Source organism: Macaca nemestrina, chromosome 12 (assembly GCF_043159975.1).
Source record: "Macaca nemestrina isolate mMacNem1 chromosome 12, mMacNem.hap1, whole genome shotgun sequence".
NCBI lineage: Eukaryota > Metazoa > Chordata > Mammalia > Primates > Cercopithecidae > Macaca > Macaca nemestrina.
Genome location: NC_092136.1, coordinates 112,244,548 through 112,253,824, shown reverse-complemented (window position 1 = coordinate 112,253,824; position 9,277 = coordinate 112,244,548). Strand labels below are relative to the sequence as shown.

Genomic DNA, 9,277 nt, shown 5'->3' with positions numbered 1-9,277 from the left:
AGAGATGGGGTTTCTCATGTTGGTCAGGCTGGTCTCGAACTCCTGACCTCAGGTGATCCACCCGCCTCGGCCTCCCAAAGTGCTGGGATTATAGGCGTGAGCCACTGCGCCCGGCCTCCTGCCTCAGTTCTAAGTAACTCTCCCTACCAACCACACGCCACTCCCAACCCCACCTCCACTGCCGTCATCATCTGCATTTGATGTCCAAGCTATACATGGTGAAGCCAGGAACCAAACCAAGAAGTCAGTTCAAAACTGTAACCACTCTACACTGAAAATAATGCTCCCGTGCTCGCTTCGGCAGCATATATGCTAAAATTGGAATGATACAGAGAAGATTAGCATGGCCCCTGCGCAAGGATGACACGCAAATTCGTGAAGCATTTCATATTTTTTTCTTTGACAAACCTGATAAAAACAAGCAATGGGGAAAGAATTCCCTATTTGATAAATGGGGCTGGGAAAACTGGCTAGCCATATGCAGAAAACTGAAACTGGACTCGCACCATTACGCCTTATACAAAAATTAACTCAAGATGGATTAAAGACTTAAATGTAAGCCCTAGAACCATAAAAACCCTAGAAGAAAACCTAGGCGATACCATTCAGGCCATAGGCATGGGCAAAGACTTCATGACTAAAACACCAAAAGCAATGGCAACAAAAGCCAAAATTGACAAATGGGATCTAATTAAACTAAAGAGCTTCTGCACAGCAAAAGAAACTATCATCAGAGAGAACAGGCAACGTACAGAATGGGAGAAAATGTTTGCAATCTACCTATCTGACAAAGGTTTAATATCCAGAATTTACAAGGAACTTAAACAAATTTATAAGAAAAAAACAAACAACCCCATCAAAAAGTGGGCAAAGGATATGAACAGACACTTCTCAAAAGAAGACATTTATGCAGCCAACAAACATATGAAAAAAAGCTCATCATCACTGGTCATTAGAGAAATGCAAATCAAAACCACTATGAGATATCATCTCATGCCAGTTAGAACGGCAATCATTAAAAAGTCAGGAAACAACAGATGCTGGAGAGGATATGGAGAAATAGGAATGCTTTTACACTTTTGGGAGTGTAAATTAGTTCAACCATTGTGGAAGACAGTGTGGCAATTCCTCAAGGATCTAGAACTAGAAATAGCATTTGACTCAGCAATCCCATTACTGGGTATATACCCAAAGGATTATAAATCATTCTACTATAAAGACACATGCACACATATGTTTATTACAGCACTGTTCACAATAGCAAAGACTTGAAACCAACCCAAATGCACATCAGTGATAGACTGGATAAAGAAAACGTGGTACATATGTACCATGGAATACTATGCAGCCATAAAAAAGGACAAGTTCATGTCCTTTGCAGGGACATAGACGAAGCTGGAAACCATCATTCTAAGCAAACTAACACAGGAATGGAAAACCAAACACTGTGTGTTCTCACTCATAAGTGGGAGCTGAACAATGAGAACACATGGACACAGGAAGGGGAACATCACACACCAGAGCCTGTCAGGAGGGATAGCATTAGGAGAAATACCTAATGATGATGTGTATTTCATTATCATTAATGATAATGAATAGCTTTAGGCAACCTGGAGGTCCTGGTTGGATGATGGATTGTGATTAAAAGTTATAAGAGAACTTTCCTTATTTGACAGGGGAAAAAGGAGTCAAGACGTCTGCCCTAGATTTACTAGATGATGGGTTGATGGGTGCAGCAAACCACCATGGCACGTGTATACCTATGTAACAAACCGGCACATTCTGCACATGTATCCCAGAATTTAAAGTATAATAAAAAATAAAAGAAAAGAAAAAAAAAGAAAAGAATGCTCCCACTGCAATTGATGAAATTATACATGTACAGTGCTTACACTAGCTCTGTGAGTTTGCTAGGGCTGCCATAACAAGATATTGCAGACTGGGTGGCTCAAACAGAAATGTCTCACAGTTCTGGAGTCTGGGAAGTCCAAGATCAAGGTGTCAACTGACTGGTTTCTTCTGAGGGCCATAAAGGAAAGATCTGTTCCAGACCTGTCTCCTCAGCTTGTAAATGGCCATCTTCTTCCCACGTCTTCACGTGGTTTTCCCTCTGTACACACCTGTGCCCTAGTCCCGTTTTGAAGGGATGCAAGTCATACTGGATCAGGGTTCACCCTAATGACTTCAGTTTACCTTACTTGCCTGTATAAAGACCCTGCCTCCGAATATAGTAATGTTCTGAGGTACTGGGGGCTACAGCTCAAATATCAATTTGGCCAAGGGTGGCTAGGGGGTCACAATTCAGCCCATGCTACTAGCTAAGTGATCATAGCTATTACTAGGATCCTGGAATTCAAGGACCCCCATAATGTCAACATCCAAATCAACTTTCCATTCAACTTTATGTTTCTTACCCCCATCCGAATCAGAGGTTTACAGGCACTTTTGACCAAAACACCACAAACATTCCCTCCTGCAAGCATTTTCTCTACTGTGATGGCCCACCCTGTAATCTACCTTGTGATGACAAACACACCAAACTCTCCTCACAGTGAAAGATGCAGCTCAAGCCCCATCCTGTATTCTACGTCCCCTTTACAGGTTAGGAAACTGAAGCTCAGAGCGGTTAAGTAATCGTGTCCAAGTTCACCCAGCAAGCGAGGCAAGAAATGCGATCCTAACTCCACCCATCTAACTCCAGGTACAACGGTCCCTCCATGCTGAACTCCTACAGCAACCCTGGCCTGAAGCACTCGCAGGGCAGTGAAGCTTGCAATGTCCTGATGTCCTCTTCATCGTCACCTGGAGATTTCAGTTTGAACTTTTAAATCCTTATTATCAAATTTCTATCCACATATCTTTTCCTCCTACCTATATTTTCAGCACCTTGAAACAGGAATGGACTTTTCACTTATGCAGATCCCTTCATAGCCACTGGCAGGGCTCGATGGAGATGGCTGATGTTGGTGTAGGGCCAGCGTGGGGGTCATTCTCTGAAACCTAAAACACGTACCCACTCCTGCAGGGAAGTGCACACGCTCCTCAGAGAGCTGGCTTTAGCCAGCTGGACAGATGGGGCTCTGCCTCCTCCAAACACAGTGGCTTCATGAACCAATTGATTCCAGAGATGGATGCTCTGCCATCCCCTTTCAGCCCCACGTCCCTCCCAGAGCTGGAAGCTGGAGACCAGGCCTAGAGCTGGAAGCTGCAGACCAGGCCTCATGCTTGAGTAGGGCACCCCAGAGCCCAGCTTCTAGAAATAGGGCTGGATATCCACACTGACACATTTTCCTCTGTCTCCTTCTGCTTTCCCCCTTCCTTTCCTGTCCCCAGTCTCTCTCCTCTCTCCTCTTTCCAGGACCTCCAGGTTGCCTAAAGCTAACCTCTGCTACTTAGTGGCTACTGTAGGCCAGGCACTACTCCAAGCACTTTAGAGCTGTAACCACTGCATTGAGCAAGAAGGACTCAGGAAGTGATGTCACAAAGGTATTTTTACTCTGAGTCTCACAATTTATTTACGCCTCCTCGGTGGTGGTGGGCTTTCTTGGATAAAAGCTCAGTCCACATGGTTCTTTCTATTAGCTGTGTCCATGGGCAAAATGCCTAACCTTGCTAAGCCTCATGTGGACACAACATAGTATCTACATTACAGAATAGTTGTAAAATGAGACTTAGTAAAGGATTTGTAAAGGGCTTGGACAGGTAACCAGCATTTGATAAAAATCAGTGTTTGCTGCTGCCGCTGCTGCTGCTAATTCACGCATTTGTTGTGCTCCTTCCCTGATGTAGTCACTGTGCTGGCTCTGAGATAAAGAATGGAGGCAGATACGCTCCTTCCCCATAAGGAGCTCATGGCCTGGTGAGGGAGGCAGGTAGATGAGTTGATGGATAAGAGCGAGGCATGAGGCAGGTGCGATGAGAGGGTGAACATGGGGCCAGGCAGTAGAAAAAGGATCCCCTGTGACCACTTCCTTCCAGGCTTGGCTTTGGCTTTGCTGACCCATCCCTTGCTCAATGCCCCAGGATAAGAAGTCCACCTCTAACTTCAACATCCCGGATCATCCATTGACTCAGAATCACCGAGTGATGCTGTGGTGGCAGGAAGCGGCCCAGTGAGGAGATGGCTGTGTTTGTAGCTATCTGAAATACCTGCTCTCTAAAAAAGAAAAAATAAGTATCTTCTGAACCATAAATGCTGCTGGTAAAGGCTCAGAGATGGCATATGTCCCCCAGATAAGTTAATCAAGCTTATTATGGGCTCCTCACGCATCACCAGAGGCTGCCTGGGAAGGCAGTGCACCTCCCTGGGACTGAAACCACGTCATTCCACCCTTTGAGCCAGCTCAGTGACCGGCTCAACTCAGAGGGAGCTGGCTTCCCTGCCCAGAGAGCTAGCCTCCGGTGCTAGCACCACCAGAGCTCCCAGGCTCTCCTCTCTCACCAGAGATGCTGCTGTATTCCAGGCAGGACCTCCCTAGGAAGAATCAAAGCCTCACAGGGCTGGGGCCCAAGGACGCTCTGGCCTGTTGTGGAGACTGTGACTTTCAGCATGAAAGCCACAAACCTACTGGAGGTCTCCCACCTCATTTTCACTGCACCCTTCCCCCGACACCTTCCAGGCCCAGGCAGGGGCCAGCTTCTTGCCCCACAGGCCTCTGCCAGGTGCCTGGCATCTTTTGTCCATCTGCATCCTCACTGCCCCACCCTTGTTCAGATGTGCCTTATGACCCAGCTGGACTGTGGCAAACAGCACCTACTGGCACTCTTCCCTCTAACCTCATGCCTCCTGACGCCACTTTGATACCTGGGAGACGGGGATATTTAGCTCTCTCCAGGCCACTCCCCTCCTCAGAAATCTCCCCCAGCTCCACCCTGCCCAGCAGAGGGACAGACCCATGGGCTCAGGTCAGACGCAGTGTGCAGATTGGTTTTGTTTGACCTACGTAGTGTTTTTTAAATTTTTGAATAATTTTAAAATCAGAAAATGCATATAAAACTTCAGGTTTCTGGCTTGTCTCGAGCACCAGGAAAGCTAGCAAGGGTCCGTATGTCTACCTGGAGTCATCAGCCGGATCTGGGTCGCAGCAGCTGCCCACCCCACCAGCTTCACCTGTTCACCCACATCATGGCTGCTGTAGACACGGGAGTGTGGGACCCCAGCCAAACGTTTAAGTCCAGACTCTTTGGGCTCCTTCCCTTAATCCCTTCCTAAGTCTTCCTCCTAACCTCGCCTCTCACTATAGACAGAGTGAGCACATGATGTATCTTTCAAACTGGAACAATTTTGAAAGTAAAAAGGGACACCAGGAATCATTAACAGTTGTTCATTGATCCACAAAAGTCATAAAGTGGGACTTTTTCTGGGCAACCTGGGCATAAGGTCTCCCAAACTACTGGCCCCAACTTGGGCATCACACACCCCAAACTCCAGCCAAGACACACTGCTCATGCTTCCTTAATGGAGCCTACATTGGCAGGTCAGCGCTTTTACCCCTGTTGTTCCTGCTTCTAGAGATATCCTTCCTTTCCATCTCAGCCTGTCAAGATTCAGCCAGCACTTCAAAGCCCAGACCAAATGTGACTGCTTCCTGGAAGCGCTCCCATGTTTCCTACTTGGAATTCCACTTCCCTCTTCTGAGTGTGTAAATCTGCTACGACCCTTCCTTGTGCCTCACATTAGAATCATGCCACACCTTCACTCAACAAACCTTTATGGACCACTCAGGATCCTGCAGTGAGCAAGGCCAAAGTTCCTCCCCTCGGTGAGCGTGTATTTGACTGCACGTGTCATCCTCGCTCATTAGCTTATAAACTTCTCAAGGCCAGGAATTGCGTGTGGAAGGTCTGGTGCTCTGAACCCAACAGATGATCAAGAATATTTGCCACATTAAATTGTAAAGACCTCTCTGAGCCTTATCCTCCTCATCGGCCACAGGGGGACCATACCCACCCTTCTTCCCTTCCAGCATAGCTCTGAGGCTTCATGAGAAGCCGACGGATGGTGCTTTGTAAAGTTAAAAATATTTTAGCGCTATCGAGTTCTAAAAACAGTAGCTACTGAGCAATGCAAACTGCGGTCAGCACATCCTGTATCACCTCCTTTTAAATGATAGACATTATCATTCCCTGTTAACAGAGGAAGAAACTGAGGCTCAGAGAAATTGATTGGCTGGTGAGGGAGAGGCAGGCTCAGTCCTGAGTCTGTTTGGTGTTTGGCTCTGGACTCTGAATGTTTCTGCCACACCATGCTGAAAATTAACTGGATTCCAGTGTGACCCAGTTTCTCCTCTTAGGAACAAGAAGGACTAGAAGTGCATCTGAGGGAAATCTAACTTTAGCACCCTCCTGGGAAGTACCTTAGCAGAGACCGTTTCCACCCTAAATGACAGTGGAGAACATAAACAGTGACTGGCATGGAGGGACCAAGATGTCTGGGTCTCTGGGCCTAAACCTGTCTGCCCCCACCCCCACTCTGCCTCCAGCATCCCCCATGGACGTTGCCCCCTTGGCCTCTCTGGGCAGTGGGGACCTTCAGAGGCTGCAGCAGGCCTGGTCTAGGGCTGTGACAGGTGATAAATCTCCCTGAAGAGGCGGGTCCTATCTGTGAACGTCCCCTGCCGTACCCCCCAACACGCACACAGGTCTGGAGACTCCATTTAGCACAGGGGAGGGAGGGGATAGTGGCAGGAGAAGCACAGTGTTCTCAGTTCACCTGCTGAGATTGTGAGTACCTTTCACCTGGGGCTGTTTTCCAGGCCTGAAGTCAGTGCCTGGCTCTCTGCAGGGCCTCTGGTCATTGCCAGGAAGAAGCACAAATTGGGTTAAAAAGCCATGCTACCATGATTCCAGAACTCCCATTCTGTGAGGCTGTGCTTCCCATGTCAATGAACAGCCAACTCCCTGTAAATGTCTGCTGGTTTCTATAATTACTTGGGGAAAATGTCATGTTTGCCACTGTGCTATTAGTGTAGCACACAGGCTAAGATGCAAACAACTCCACACCAACATAAATATTTTTAATGGCGCTGTTCCAACTCTCTGGTGCATGTGCTTCCAGATGATCACACAAGAGAAAATCAAAAAGAAGGATCTTCTGTTATGTAGTCATACGGAGGCTGCGTCTGAAGACAGACAGTTCCAGTCGGCTGTGAAATCCAGTGTGATCCTGCATTTGAAGCCTTATTTATTCTCTCTTGCTTGAGACTTGATCACTACCTGATTTGACTGTGAAACAAAATGCTGGATATTTAAGCAGTTTTCACAGGAACCCTTAGCAAATGTATCATAGGAACTGAAAAAGGGAAGAATCAGGCTGACCTTTGGGTGAGTCAATATACTTCCTTGGGCCTAGGTCATCCCGTCTATAAAATAGGGATAAAATGTCAACTGACCAAAGTGAAAATGACTTTCTTGCACTTCCTTCAAGCTCTGAAATACATGATGCATTGAAGGCTTGCGATTTCACGCCAAAATAACCTGCAGATAAATGTCAGGATTAGCCAAGGGGGCTGGCTCACGCTTGTAATCCCAGCACTGGAGGCCAAGGTAGGGGGATCACTTGAGGTCAGGAGTTAGAGACCAGACGTAGTGAAACTCTGTCTCTACTAAAAATAGGACAACATGGTGAAACCCCATCTCTGCTAAAATACAGAAAAATTAGCCGGGTTTGGCATTGTGTGCCTGTAGTCCCAGCTACTCGGGAGGCTGAAGCAGGAGAATTGCTTGAACCTGGGAAGAGAAGGTTGCAGTGAGCCGAGATCACGCCACTGCACTCCAGCCTAGGTGACAGAATGAGACTCCATCTCAAAAAAAAACATTAGCTGAATGTGGTGGGGCATACCTGTAATCCCAGCTACTTGAGAGGTTGAGGCAGGAGAATTGCTTGAACCTGGGAAACGGAGGTTGCAATGAGTCAAGATCGCACCACTGCACTCCCGCCTGGGCAACAGAGTGAGATTCCATCTAAATAAATAAATAAATAAATGCCAGGATGCCCTATAGTTTCTGCTGACTCTAGGAGAAGTGGTCAGGCCTGCCCTAACATTGGCAAGACCCAGGGCAAGATTACAAATGGAGACCCATGTGTTACAGGTCACATTTAGAAGTTAGAAATCAAGTTAATAAACCATTAAGTAAAAGATGTTTTTGTTCTTCTTCCTTGACAAAATAGGCCTTCAAAATGACCTGGAAGGCCAGGATGGACTTTAGAATTCTTGACTCCTTAGGGTTCCACACCACAGTATTATAGTTGGAAGAGCCTGCCCCAGCTTCTACCCTTTTCTCCCACTCCTGTCTCCGTCTCATTATCTCCATCTCAAGGGGCCTTGCACACCTGCTTGTGAGCAATGCAGTGTGCATGTCCATGCTCTATACACGCACACACACACATGCACACATACACAACCAACAGTTCCAGGAGTGTGTGCACTAGCAGCATAATCCATTCTCCAGAGAATGGACCTGGGAAAGTTAATGGACTTGGGGCTGTTTGAGCTGGAAATCCCAGGGTCTTGTGTATCCTTAGAGTAACTGAGAAGAGGGAGCACTTCCACTGGTTCCACACCCTACAGAGAACTCTAAGCCTGTGGGAGGCCAGAGTGGGGCCAAGACAAGGACTCCTCTTGACTGGAACTAAAGGCAGCTCTAGAGGTGGTGCAAATGACGTGCCATTGGCAATGGCTACTTTCCCCAATATATAAAGAACTCCTTCCAATCAGTGAGGGAAAGTGATAGAGACTCCTCTACAGAAAGTGAAGAGACTTCATTTAAAAGAATATGAATGGCAGCCAGGCACCGTGGCTCACACCTGTAATCCTAGCACTTTGGAAGGCTGAGGCGGGCAGATTACCTGAGGTTGGGAGTTCAAGACCAGCCTGGCCAACATGGTGAAACCCCATCTCTACTAAATATACAAAAAATTAGCTGTGTGCAGTGGTGCGCACCTGTAATCCCAACTACTCTGGAGGCTGAAGCAGGAGAATCACCTGAACCTGGGAGGCGGAGGTTGTGGTGAACCGAGATAACACCACTGCACTCCAGCCTGGGGTACAGATCAAGACTTTGTACCAAAAAAATTTTACAAAAGAATATGAATGACCCCTAAAAACAAAAAGGTTGGAAGTTTGGTAGCACATTTTGTCGACAAGGGTGTGAGCAGCAGACATTCTCATCCCACTGCTGGTAGGAGTGAAGGCGGTGTGAGCTCTTGGAAACACATATTAGAAACTACTAGAAAACTTACAAATGCATATACTCCTTGACCCAGCGATTCCACATC

At 47.0% G+C, this 9,277-nt stretch overlaps 1 protein-coding gene and 1 non-coding gene across 2 annotated transcripts in view; one reads left to right on the top strand and one right to left on the bottom strand.

Annotated features, from left to right (window-relative positions):
• The first annotated feature begins 288 nt into the window (after positions 1-288).
• LOC112428859 (U6 spliceosomal RNA) lies at positions 289-395 on the top strand. Its single transcript, XR_003020926.2, has one exon. It is a non-coding gene; the product is annotated as a U6 spliceosomal RNA (small nuclear RNA).
• Positions 396-7,840: 7,445 nt separating this feature from the next.
• Positions 7,841-9,277, bottom strand: part of LOC105493750 (6-pyruvoyltetrahydropterin synthase) — a 116,787-nt gene continuing 115,350 nt past the window's right edge. The window contains exon 9 of the transcript XR_011611059.1: positions 7,841-7,888. The gene's annotated coding sequence lies outside the window, so the exon portion shown is untranslated. The remainder of the gene's footprint in view (positions 7,889-9,277) is intronic.